The 13,908-nt window shown below is 40.5% G+C and overlaps 1 pseudogene; it reads right to left on the bottom strand.

Moving 5' to 3' along the window:
• Positions 1-12,644: 12,644 nt before the first annotated feature.
• On the bottom strand, positions 12,645-13,207 carry LOC100754971 (annotated as a pseudogene).
• Positions 13,208-13,908: the final 701 nt, after the last annotated feature.

Genomic DNA, 13,908 nt, shown 5'->3' with positions numbered 1-13,908 from the left:
CTTGGTGTTTAATCAGAGCTTTAGAATCTTGAACCATATCTGCGGCCCCAAATACCTTCTATAACAGTGGTTCTCAACCTTTCCAATGCTGCAACCCTCAAATACACTTCCTATGTTATGGTGACACCCAACCATAAAATTATTTCCCTTGCTTTTTCATAACTGTAATTTTGTGACTGTCATGAATCATAAAGTAAATATCTGTGTTTTCCTGTGGTCTTAGGTGACCCCGTGAAAGGGTCATTTGACCCCAAAGGGGTCACGGCCCACGGGTTGAGAACTGCTGCCCCATAGTTAAAAAAAAAAAAGCAAAAAAGCAAACAACAACAAAAAACTAAACTAACCTTGGCCACTGTCTGCATCCTCATCAGTCTTAGAGTGTCAGTTAATACAGAGATCTTACCTATGTCCTGTGTTTCACATCCCTGTCCATTCCAGTAAACATTTACAGCAGGGAGAGACCCAAGGGCTGGCTAGATGTTCTTCATCTAGGTCTATTGTCTGCTTGGCATTATTTTAAACCTCTGGCAGAGAGAAGTTCAAGCTTAGAAAAGAGTTACCTATTGCAGGCTTTTGTGGCTTTCTTCTTGCACAAATTGAAAATGCACTGGCATTTGGCCATCAGAAAAAGATGGTTTAGTCCTACCCAATGCTTTTATAATGGTGGCTATTTCTGGCAAACATTTCAACTTCAATAAGTCCAAAGTTAAAGTTTTTATAGTTGATATTGATTCTGTATCATTGGTGGATTTTGTCTTAAAAAGAACTTTACATTCTATCTTCGGAATAGCAGAGAGGACCTGTGAGATATCTCCTCAGTTGAGAACATTTGCTGCTCTTCCAGGGGACCTGGGTTCCATTCCCAGCACCAACACCAAAGGTCTGTGGCCATCTGTAGCTCCAGTTTCAGGGAAGGAATGGGATTCCCTGAGGGCACCAGGCATATAAGTAGTACAGGTACATACATGCAAGGAAAATGCTCATATACATGAAAAAATAAATAAAATGAAAATGAATTAAGAATTAAAGAAAGGAATAGTACGAGAAAAAAGAAGCGGGGCTGCTTCTTTCCAAACTCACTTTTCAAATTTCAGAGTACTGAATGCTAACTCCATCTTTAACACGGCTAGTGGACAACTGTCATCCCCAAGCAGGTCACATAGGATGGACTTCTTTAATGAAACCAAGTCAAACTGGGGAGCAGCAAGTTCAGAGTTGGGGAATGCTAGTGGTTGCATCTTTTCAACTCTGAAAAGCTCCAAAGAACCTGTAAGTGTGGTGAGACACTACCAAACCACCTTCGTCTCACACAGTAGGACCAGAATACAAGGCTTGGGTTAATCTGTCCTGGGAACCTTTCTGAGTAGAACTCAGCACCAAGAAGAAGCAAATGAACTGAAACTGAATGAAGAAACTCTGGCCCTAAGCAATAGAGTTAGGAAAGGTTTTTATCAACAATAACTGTCAACAGGGACAATCAAGCAGAACTCCACCATGATTCACGTAGTGACAGCTGTTGGTATTTTACAGGGAGAATGAGGAAGCAACAAAGAGGGTGACAGGAGACTCGGGGAACTGTAAGTTATCTAAAACAGAAGGGAGCCAGCCATGTTAACTCCTCTGGCCTTGGTAACTGGTCCCTGGAGTAGTTTCCAAAGAGGAGGCTATTTGGAAGCAGCCAACCTGTTGGAATGAGCCTGAAAAGCAGAGTGAGGACTGAGAGAAAAGAGACAAGAGACAAAAGATAGAGTCAGAAGAGCTCTCAGTGAATACTGCAGCCACCCCAAGTTTATTGCTCATAGCCATTATATACCCCAAGCAAAAGGGGAGGGCAAAAGACTTCCTTACCATGATACAAGGAACAAACAGAGGAGTCTGCTGTTATGGGTTTGGATCCTGGTCCTACTACTTATGGATGTGTGATTTGGGGCTTGCCATTGAATTTTACTAACTCCATTTTGTTATCTAGAAAAAGGGGGGCCAGGAAATGCACCACCTACCCCATGGTAATTTGCCATGATTAAATGAGCTCATGTTTTGAAGTGCCTACAACAATCTTCCTCACAAAGCAATTACTATGTTTCTTTAATTACATAAAGAAATTCTGCTTCTGTGAAGCAGAAGAGAAGGAAGAGATTTTGTTCTGATCTCTGTTCTCTTGAAGGATGAAGGTTAAAAACTTCCTTGCATGTGCAACCTCAGACTGTAAACACTATTCCATGGACCAGACTCCTTTCTGCCTGGCAGTGGCTCTGATGCTCCAGCAAGGACTGTGTCTACAGATAACTGCTTTCCAGAGTTTAGTACTGACTCCGAGGAACCATGTCAAGCTCCACACAAAGAGACTATCCATAAAATAATGAATGAATGAAAGGGAATCAAGACAAACAGGCATTAAGTGTATCAGATAAATGTGTGAGTCTCATGCATGTCACTGTGTGTACCCCTGAATCCAGACAAATGCACACAGAGGCCAGAGCAGCATACATGTCGTATATCTTCCTTTGTTGCTTTCTATCTTATTGTCTTGAGACAGGGTCTCTAACTGAACTGGAAGCTTGCCACTTCAGATAAGGTGGCTGCCCAACTCTCAGTATCTGTCTGTCAAATGAATTACTGCATAACTGCCCAATGAAATAATAGCAACTGGCAAACAAAGGCCCATATCTAAAAGTGCAGATACAGAAACTAGTCTAAGACACACTATTAAGCATTTTTAAGTTGAGATGTAGGATTCTCGGGGATGTTTCTTGCTGCTGTGTGGTGTTCATTAGGGATATCTGTTCACAGGTGCTGCTTGGATGTGTACATGCTGTTTCTAGAACACAAAGAAAGCAATCTGGAGAGGGTAACTTAGATGGCAGAGGCCAGGAAAGGGAAGGAGAAACACTGCATTGTTCTAATTTACTATATATTTTAAAATCCTGTTATATCTGAAGAAAGCCGATGGTCATATGAGGAAGGTGTAGCCTGGTGGGTGACAGAAGTGAAGTTTATTTCCTGAGTAGATGCAAGACAATCTCATGGATCTTCTTCTGCCATGAGATTGACATCACCTTGTAGTGCCTGACAAAGTACTGATGTCAACCCCAGGGGAGTGGGTGATTTCAACTCATTGCATGAATCCAGTTTTACAGACATCAACCATGTATGGGGCTAGAAGTTTTGCTGTGAATTCTTTGGTAATTTTGAAAACTTGTTTGTTTCATTTGGTTTTTGTGCAAAGCAATGAGCAGGAAAAAAATTTCCTCTAGAGAAAAGTGAAAAAAAAAAAAACCTCAAATGCTGATGTGAACCTTAATTAAATTATTGATTAAACATATATTCTTAATTGGCTATATCACACCATACCCTGACAGTGTCTTAAGAAGTCTTGTGATAGCTTTTAAAGCAAAAATAAGATAAAATTTTCAGAGAACAAATAATACAGCATTAGGTTTTAAAAGCAGGTTTCTTGTCCTTACATATTGTTACCATTGTTGATTTCTATCTTTGGTCTGAAAGTATCAAATATGTTCTCTGTGGAACCTTAAAAACCCCTAGTTTAAAAAAACAGAAATTCATATTTTGTTAATACTACATACCATCTGTTAATGACTTTACTTCAGGTAGCTTGACTATAAGGTTTTTAAATGTACATGTACGTGGGTTTAACTAAGGACTCCTGGGTTTCTCAAACTCATTGTACCCTGTATTTTAATAGCCTTTTAGGTTAGCCTTAATATTTGAACCCAGTTTTTCAAATGTCAGGTTATTCATTATGACCAAGGACCCTCTCCAAAAATAAAGATTCATTATGTTAGATGTGCCTTGGCAAAAAGCCTATAATGAAAGAAAACCATGAATCATAACATTTACCAAGAATATGGTGTTTTCTTGTCAACAATGTGACAGTTCTAAGAATTCTCTGTGCTCTGTAGATTGTCCTGGAATTAGAAATGGTCATGTAAATCACAGAAAGCCTGATGCACTTGAACTATAACCCTGAAAGGTCAAAGGAGTCTCCCTTATACAGGCATCTTTAATCGCATTTGATGTCCCTCCTGAAGGAAGCTCAATGTATCAAAAGTCCCTATCTGCCACATTCTTCAGATTATCAGCAGAAATACAATTTGCCAAAGCATCTACTCGATTAGCAATGGGATCGGACTAGCTAAAATTTCTCTCAGGAGAAGGAACAGGCTGTGAGGTCTGCAAGCTCCTCAGTATAGACAGGCCCCACCGACTTGGACCACCAGTACCACTCATAACCATCCCTCTGTGTCAACTCTGAGGAATCAGATTGCTGTGAATGCCCTTTCTAGCAGCAGGCAGGGACAGTACAAAGGGCAGCCCCCAGCTTATCTGTACTGAGTATCATACCTAGTGAGGCAGGGGTTCGACTGTGAAAGGTCAGATACAAGGGGACTTACAGAGTATCTGGGCTGCATGTCATGCAGTTAAGGAGGCTTCTGCTTCTCATGTTGGAAGCAGAAGCAGATCAATTATTGCTCTCGACGCCCCTGCTTGTAGTGCTGGGATGGTACCTAGCACCTCCCACATGTTGGGGACCCCATTGGAGTCTGTTGTTCTTCTCCTAACTAAGGTTGACCCACAGTACCCTTAGGGTTCACTGTCTGTCTCGTGACTAGGTGTTTATTTCCTCTTTCCCTCCTTCTGACTAGGCATGTACGAAAGAATGCAAATTATGGGGGGGGGGAGCTTGTGGGCATGGACCTTGATCTGAGTAAATTTCCACTGTGGCAGCTGTTGGTATATAAGTCTACTTCCCTTTGAAATAAATGGCATTCTCCTTCCAAGAGTGGCCACCTGTCTTGTCTTTATTTAATCCTCAAATTCCCTCGCCCGAACCTGTGAGAAGGTTGTAGCGCTGGCCCCATTACGACAACCACATACTGAGCAAGTACTCTACCGCTCAACTATATCCCCAGCCAGACTTCATTTTTATTTCTTATTTTGAGACAGTCTTACTACTTTGCCTGAGCCGGCCTTGGATTTGTGATTCTGCTGCCTTAGTCTTCTGAATGGCTAGTGTTACATTGCCTGCATTATCAACCACTGTTCAACTTTTTTAAAATTTTTTAAAATTTCATTTTACATTCTAACCACAGTTCTCCTTCCCATCCTTCCTCCCATGCCTCCTCAACTCCCTCCCAGCCCACCTCCCCATCCACTGCACCCATAGGGTAAGGCCTCCCATGGGGAGTCAACAAAGCCTGGCACATTAAGTTGGATCATGACCAAGCCCCTTCCCCCTGAGTTAAGGCTGAGCAAAGCATCCACCATAGGGAATGGGTTCCAGAAAGCCAGCTCATGCACCTGGGATAGATTCTGGTCCCACTGCTAGGGGCCCCTCAGATAGACCAAGCTCCACAACTGTCTCCCACATGCAGAGGGAGTGGGATCTCAGTCCTATGGAGGCTCTCTCAACAGCTGTCCACCTAGAGTTCATGAGTTCATATAAAGAACTCAAGAAACCAGACATCAAAATACCAAATAATCCAATTTAAAAAATGGGGTACAGATCTAAACAGAATTCTCAACAGACGAATCTCAAATGACTAAAAGACATTTAAGGAATTTCTCAACATCCTTAATCATCAGGGAAATACAAATCAAAACACTTCTGAGATCTTACACCTGTCAGAATGGGTAAAATTAAAAAAAAAAAATACTGAAGACAATTTAACTTGGAGAGGATGTGGAATCAGGGGAACACTCCTCCACTGCCGGTGAGAGTACAAACTTGTAGAGTCACTTTGGAAATCAGTATGGTGGTTTCTCAGAAAACTGGGACTCAATCTACCTCAAGACCCAGCTATACCAATCTTGGGCATATACCCAAAGGATGCTCAATCATACCACAAGGACACTTGCTCAACTATGTTCATGGCAGCATTATTCATAATAGTCAAAATCTGGAAACAACCTAGATACTCCTCAACCGAAGAATAAAGAAAATGTGGTACATTTATACAATTGAGTACTACTCACTGGTAAAAAAATAAATAAATAAAATAAAATACTGCAAAATTTGCAGGCAAATGGATGGAACTAGAAAAAAACACACTGAATGTGGTAATTCAGACCAAAAAAGATAAAGACAATGTCTACTGACACATAAGTGGATACTAGATACAAAGCAAAGGATAACCAGACTACAATCCACAGCACCAGAGACGCTAAGTAATAAAGGTTATTTAAAAAAATCAGTTTTTCTGTTCTTTATTTATAAATTCTCTACCAAATTTATCATAGTCCCATTGTCTTAGTCAGGGTTTCTATCTCTGTGACAAAATACCATGACCAAAGAGCAAGTTAGGGAAGAAAGGATTTATTCGGTTTACACTTCAGCATTGTTGTCCATCTCTGAAGAAAATCAGGACGGGAACTCAAATAGAGTCGGATCCCAGAGGCAAAGCTGATGCAGAGGCCATGGAGGAGAGTCACTTACTGGCTTGTTTCCATTGCTTGCACAGCCCACTTTCTTATATAATCCAGGACCAGCAGTCCCGGGATGGTACCACCCACCATGGGCTGGGCCCTCCTCCATTAATCACTAAATGAGAAAATGCCTTACAGCTGGATCCTCAGCTGAGGCTTCTTCCTCTGATGACTCTAGCTTGTGTCAAGTTGACAAAACCATTCAGTACACCCAGTGACTACATTAAAGTGAATTTACCAAGTAAATTGGAGAAATGAATTTTCACCCCAAAGAACTTCAGGTTTAATTTAGAATAAAAGCGAGGAGTAAGATTGATTTATTTGTTTCTCTATTATGCTTTATTTGACAGACATCTGGGTTTTATTCTTTACAGTAGTTTTCTTCTGATTTTTTAGATTTGCTGTGGTCTTATTCTTTTTTGATGGTTGTACTATAAAACTTTAATGAAGCTAAAATTTCTGTACATTTATTTACAGTATGGGCTTCAAGTGTCACAGTCCAATGTACTAGTCTCATAACTGTTGGAATGTTGGTCTAAATAAGCCTTCCATGCTGCCATCGATACAAAGATACAGCACATGCAACTATGTACAATACACAATACATTTGATAAAAATAAATGACAAATTGTTTTGTGTATATGTCATACTATATTTTAATGCTATTTCAGAGTACATTTCATTTATTAAAGTTTATAGTTAAAAAGTTGCTGTGTTAGGCCTGCCACCGCTTCATAAATCTCATGTTTACATTTCTAGGTTATATCATTTTCTCTTATGCTTTGATTTACTATCATGTTGTTTACATTATCATGACCCTAAGAACAAAAGACTAATGTATGCATTAATATAGCCTACAACAGTAGTAGATTGTACAGATAGGTTTTCACATATGCATTGTATGATGTTCACACAGTCATAAAATTGCCTAATGATGTATTTCTCAAAATGTATCCTATCAGTAAGCAATATACAATATAATTCAAAAGTAATCTTGCAGGCACTAAGAGAAAGTTAACATTTAGGCACTTTGTTGCTGAACCTGGGGTATTATAGATGTATGATGTGAACCCAAGGTGTTAACAAATGCAACTTTTATTACTACAGTTTTCAAAACTGATTCAGATATAAAATAACAAGAAATATAATCAGGAAAACTTGTGTCTTTCATATGCAGGAAGATCTGGTGTCTTGGATTGAGTTTACTTCACTCTTCATTTTTTTGTGGTGGTTTGAAAGAAAATGACCCCATGGGCAGTGGCACTATTAGGAGTAGACATGGCCTTGTTAGAGGAAGTGTATCACTGGGGGTTGGGCTTTGAGGTTTCAAAAGCACAAGCCAGGACTAGTAGCTCACTGTCTCCTCTACAGATCCAGATGTAGAACTCTAAGCTCCTTCTCCAATACCATGTCTGCTTGCAGCTGTGGTCTTATTCTTATTTATTAACTCATAGCTGAACTCCTGTACTTGTAAGTCATCTTCCTTTTCCTTTTCTTAACAAATGCACAAACAACCCCAAGCTTCTATTTCTGTGCCTCTTCAGGGAGCTGATGCAATGCTTTGAAGTAACCTACTTCTAAATGGTTTAGTCTTACACACACACACACACACACACACACACACACACACACACACACACACACACACCACCTTGAAAAGGCAATTCAGTTTACTCAAAGGGAAACCAAAATTGCCCAGCACATACCCGATCATCAGGGAATCCCAGAAACATTAGTTAAAACTGTAGGGTATAAGTTTGCAAAAAGAACTGATATGTTTTATTATAAAATGGCAATTTTTGGAGATCCATGTAGCTATTAGTCAAGAGGAATCTACACCTACCCCACTGGTGGCAGTGCCATTTATAGACATACCCTGAAGTACAGTCATCAACCCTGGGTTAAACTGCTCTTGCCTAATACATTGAACACTGGCACTGGGGAGCAATGGATGCAAAAGCTATGAAACCATGGGTATCAAAAGCCCAGGATAGTAAACCAGAAAACGCATGAAGGAAAAGGCAGGCAGCAGAAAGGTACTGGAATGTAGTGCCACTTAATATTTGCCAGCAAAAGCTTCATGCTTTTTCTTGCATTTACATACACAAAACAAATTATAAAATACACATGCAAATGGAGCTCCCAGAGGATAATCTCTGGGAAGAACCATGTGGTCACTAGAATCTGAACCTACCATTTTATTTCTTTAGATGAGGACTATGGGAAAAAATTTGACAAAATAATTGCATTCAGTTAGCTTAGGGAAGTGGTTCATGTCTGCCTATTGTACATATTACATGTATGTTTCTACTATTCTATTACATAACATATAACACGAAATAATCATCTACTTCATCTACTAATTTGAATTTCTAGCATTTTAATAACCTAAATACAACTTTTTTGAATGATTGAAAATTTTTCTAGAAGTTAAAATACAACAAAGAATCGATTGAAGTGAACTGAATCAAACAAATGACTTTTTACCATTTGGGGCTTTTGGAAAATTTTCTCCACAGAAGTTGTCTAAAATCTTTGTAAAACATAGGATTTCCTATACTCTTCTGAAGTATGTATCCCCCAACCCCGGTGCCTGTCTCCTACCTCCAGTTAGGAAAATGAAACATCTTATACAATGTCACTATGATAAAACCCTTCTCCCTACCCACTATGATAGTCTCTTCTCCCTCCAGTTTTAATGTCCAGAGCATATAACAGTCCAGGCTTTACTATGACATACAAGCATGTAACTTTCCAGGTAATTTTCAACATTCTCCCAGCTCAGTCCAATTAACCAACAGGTTCAGGTAACAGGGTCCATCTACATTTGTTTTTTGAATGAAGATGCAGGAGAAGCATCACTGTTCTTTTTTTATCAATGCAGTTAGGGCTACATTATAATGCCATGCAATACTTGAAACTTGTCCTTTTCATATATGATTTATACACCTATTAAATATTCATGAGAATCTACTGAGCCATAGACAGAATTGAGCTCTATGTTCTCCATTAGAATATATACCACTGAACTGGGTGGTGTTGGTGGTCTCCTTTAATCCCAGCACTGGGAGGCAGAGGCAGGCGAAATCTCTGTGAGTTCAAGGCCAGCCTAGTCTACAAAGCTACACAGAGAAACCCTGTCTTGAAAAACAAAACAAGAATATACCACTAGAGAAAAATGAGTTCTGGAAGACCTGATGTGACTAGTGGACAATTATGGTGCTGATGCAGGCCTTGCTAAGGGAAAACAAAGGCCTGGTTCTTTCATGATAGAGAAGCCTGTCAGCTTTGACTTATCTATGAGTCCCAGATCTATTGACTATATATTCCATCTTTGATATGGACCATCACACAATGGTGGTACTGGGCCTATTTCCCTGATTAATAATAGATAGATTAGGGGATTGGAGAGATGATTCAGCAGTTAAGAACACTGGCTGCTCTTTCAGATGACCTGGGTTCAATTTCCAGCACCCACATGACAGCTAACAACTGTCCGCAACTCCAAGATCTGACACCCTCACATGGACATATATACAGGCAAAAACACCAATGCACATAAAAATTAAAGTAAATAAATTATTTTTAAAAGTATAGGTAGATTAATAGGGCCTAGCTGTCTAGCTACATACATGGGATCTATTTTACCATTGAATGGTTTTTGACTTTTAGATCTTTAAAATGGTGTTCATGATTCATAGAATGGAAGGAATAAGGGCAAATCACTGTGGGCAGGTTATTGGTATGCTGTCATGCAGTCATGACAAGCCCAGTACCTGCCATAAAAATGTGCTATCTCTGTCTATGGGTGCTGGAGGTCCCCTGAATGGTGGGATTGTCTTACAGGGGAGAGTCCTACTCAGACCCATATGGGAGCTTTCTAGTCCCCATTCCCTGGTTATTTTCCCTGAGAACTTTATATATACTGGTGAAATCTTTGTCAGCTAAAATCCTAGAGAATGTTTCTCTAACACAACAAACAGATGCATAAGTCAAGCTATTTGCTCAAGAGCAGATATGCACAGGAATCTGGAGCCACAGGCACACACACAGAAAGTAAGGAGAAGCTGTGCCTTTGTAGAAACGAGCATGTGTTTGGGGTTTGAATGAGTTGGTATTAAACAGTGGGCTAAATACTTCCTGCAGTGGCTCCTGTAGGAAAATATCAAACTTGTGTCTGTGTAGCAAGAAGGCTACTGTCCTATGATTCAAGGGCATGCAAGGAGATGTGTTGTCTGTGTGATGCTGTTAGATGCTTTTTTTTTTTTTTTTTTGAAAGCAGAAGTTGAATAGCTATGACAACAGGACAGTGTTAATAAGATTCCATTCGAAGCCAAGTCGATTTTTTTGTTTGTTTGTTTTGTTTTTCTGTCAATCATTTGCTACCGTCTGAGTCAAGTCCGGAAAGATCCAGATCTAAACTAATGGAATCTGGAGTTGGGATGGACCCTTTGTTGTTGTTTTGGTGCAGCTGCAGGTGATGAAACATGAACCACAAAACTCAATAAAACCCCCATGGAGTTTATTGGGAAAAGGAAACAAAGGGAGGGGTAGGTATTGGCCAACAGGGAACAGCGATGGAAGGGGAAGGGGAAGGGGAAGGGGGAGGGGAAGAGGAAGGGGGAGGAAGGGGAAAAGGAGGAGAAGGGGGAGAAGGAGGGGAAGAAGGAATAAACAGGTGGGAGGTAGTTGCTTAAAAGGGACAGCTTGTGCATATGTACAGAGTCCTTACTTAGCCACATAAAGCATGAAGTAGCCACGCAACACAGGGCCCTTTGAGCTGTCTAAATATCTGCCTGAATGCCGGTGTGCATATCCTGCCCATTGTCAGGGGGCCTGGTCAGTATAATGCCTGAATCCTTACACCCCTGTCTTCTTTTTTTTACTTCTCTTTTCCTCCTCTTGCCCATCCCCAACTCTGTATCCTTTGTGTTGTGTTTCAGTTGCTGACACTACTCTCATGCCCTTAAAGAACTGAAAGAAGCATCGCTGCCTATCTTCTGCATGACAGTTTCTTCAAATGTCACCACCTTTGGGTTTTCAATTCTTCCACCTAATTATACTTCTCTTTATAGTTTGGTTTTCACCATCTCATTCTAGGGGTTCACCTAGAGTCTTCCTAGATTCTGGTAAGAAAAGGGAATTTGTTGTTAGTTGACGTTGTTTCAAGGAATTTAGAGTCTTGAGGCTGGAGAGGGGACTCAGCAGTTAAGAGCACTGTCTGCTCTCTCAGAAGATCAAGATTTAGTTCCTAGCACACAGATGACTGCTCACAACCATCTGTGACTCAAGTTCCAGGAGAATCTGACACTGTTTTTCTTCTTGCTGCATGCATCACACACACATAAGTGCAGGCAAAGCAAATAATGCAAAAAATATAAACCTTAAAAATATTTGGAGGCTCAACATAAAAATGATATTGGTTTATATCTTAGTTGTTCCTTTGCTGTGAAGAGACACCATGACCAAGGAAATTCCTATAAAAGAAAACATTTATTTATTTATTTATTTATTTTTGTTTGTTTGTTTGTTGGAGACATGGTCTCTCTACCTAGTCCTGACTGTCCTGGAACTCACTGTGTATGTAGACCAGGCTGGCCTTAAACGCACAGAGATCTGCTGGTTTTGCCTATCTTATGTTGGGATTAAAGGTGTGAGCCACCACACCAACCTAAGAAAGCATTTAATTGGGGACTTGTTTATAGCTTTGGAAGGTTAGTCCATGATCGTTGTGATGGAAAGCAAACAGGCATGATGCTGAGGCAGTAACTGAGAGCTTTGCATCCAGATCCACAAGGCACAGGCAGAGAAAGAGTGACTGGACCTGGCATGGGCTTTTGAGACATTGAAGCCCACATCCAGCAATATAACTCTTCCAGCAAAGCCACATCTCCTATTTCTTCTCAAATAGGTCCACTAACTGGGGACCTGTTATTCAAATACAGGAGCCTGTGGGATCATTTTTATTTAAACCACCACAGTATCCAAAGTAGCTATAGAGTCAGAAGGACAGCACAATGGATAAAAGTGCTCATTGCTAAGCCTAACAACCTGATTTTGATCCCCAGGGCCCTCACAATGGAAGCAAAGAACTGATTCCTATAAGTTGTCCTCTGACCACTACACATACACTGTAGCATGCACACATACAAATAGGTACATTTTTTTTTACTTTTATCTGCATTTATTTTATGCTGAATTTATTCCCGTGCCATAAGTTTTGGTTTCTTCAGTTTCTTCTGGGATATCTTTTTCTTCTATGCAGCCTCCTCTTCTGGCTTTGGAACAATCTGTTCCTTTTCTGTGAGGATCATCTCGATGTGGCAGGGGGAGCTCATGTATGGGTTAATCTGGCCGTGAGCTCTGTAAATTCGTCGACACATCTTAGGGACTTTGTTCACGTGGATGTGTTCGATGACCAGAGAATCTACGTCTAGACTCTTAAGTTCAGCATTACTTTCTGCATTTTTAAGCATGTGCAGCAAAAATTCAGCACTCTTTTTCGGCCAACGACCCCGTGTCCAGCCCCAGTTTGGCCTGGGTGCACCTGCCGATTCCACCATTGTATCACCGGAATGGCACACTTCAATGTGACATCTTTCAGGTATTTGGTGGCTTTTCGGATACGAAGACCCTTGATGGCCTGGGCAGTTTCACGGGTATTCTTAAAGTGAACCCGGAGATTTGAACCTCTTGACTTGCATGATTTTGTAGGGTTTTCTGGGTCAACAGAGTAGCGAACCATCTTCACAGGTTACCTCAGGTCGCTTACAGGAAGAGGAAGTGAAATAGGTACATTTTAAAGTGGCTATAGTTATGAATATTTTGTTACATACAAGGTAAGACTGCATGTCCTCTTTGGTCATGTTTACATCCAGTTCAGTGACTCTTAGCTATAAGTAATGATCTATGTCTACTATTTGTCTCACAAAGACTAGAAATGCTTCTCAAGGTCATGTGCAGATACAAAGTATCTCAGATACTTTACTGACTTGGAGCTGTAAATCTACTGATATGATAATGGTACTGTGGATAGAAAAAGAGCTAACTAACAAAAGTAATTTGGCATGATGGAACGTATGGCTTTAAACACAGGAATCTCAAAATTCATCATTTGGGAGAAATTTGTCTCTAACACGAATAATAAAAACCCAGAGACAGATATTGGGGTTCAAGTTGATGATCAGAAAGCAAAGCAGCAAAGCCAGTAGCTCTTACATCTTCCAAGCTGAAATGGCAATCCTGTCCCCACGAGTCCTCAGAGACAATGCTCTCCATGAATCTTCAGAGGCAAAAGCTCTCCACAAATCTTTAAAGGTAAACACTCTGAGTTCTTTCTCCACCCAGCCATATCACTCCCGTCTCCACCTCCCTAGTGCTGGGATTAAAGTCATGTGATCCCAAGTGCTGGGATTCACTCTCTTTTAGCCCAGAGTGGTCTTGGACTCACAGAGATCCATCACC

Source organism: Cricetulus griseus, chromosome 3 (genome assembly GCF_003668045.3).
Source record: "Cricetulus griseus strain 17A/GY chromosome 3, alternate assembly CriGri-PICRH-1.0, whole genome shotgun sequence".
Lineage (NCBI taxonomy): Eukaryota > Metazoa > Chordata > Mammalia > Rodentia > Cricetidae > Cricetulus > Cricetulus griseus.
Note: the sequence above shows the minus strand (reverse complement) of the source record. Positions and strands in the feature narration are given on the sequence as shown.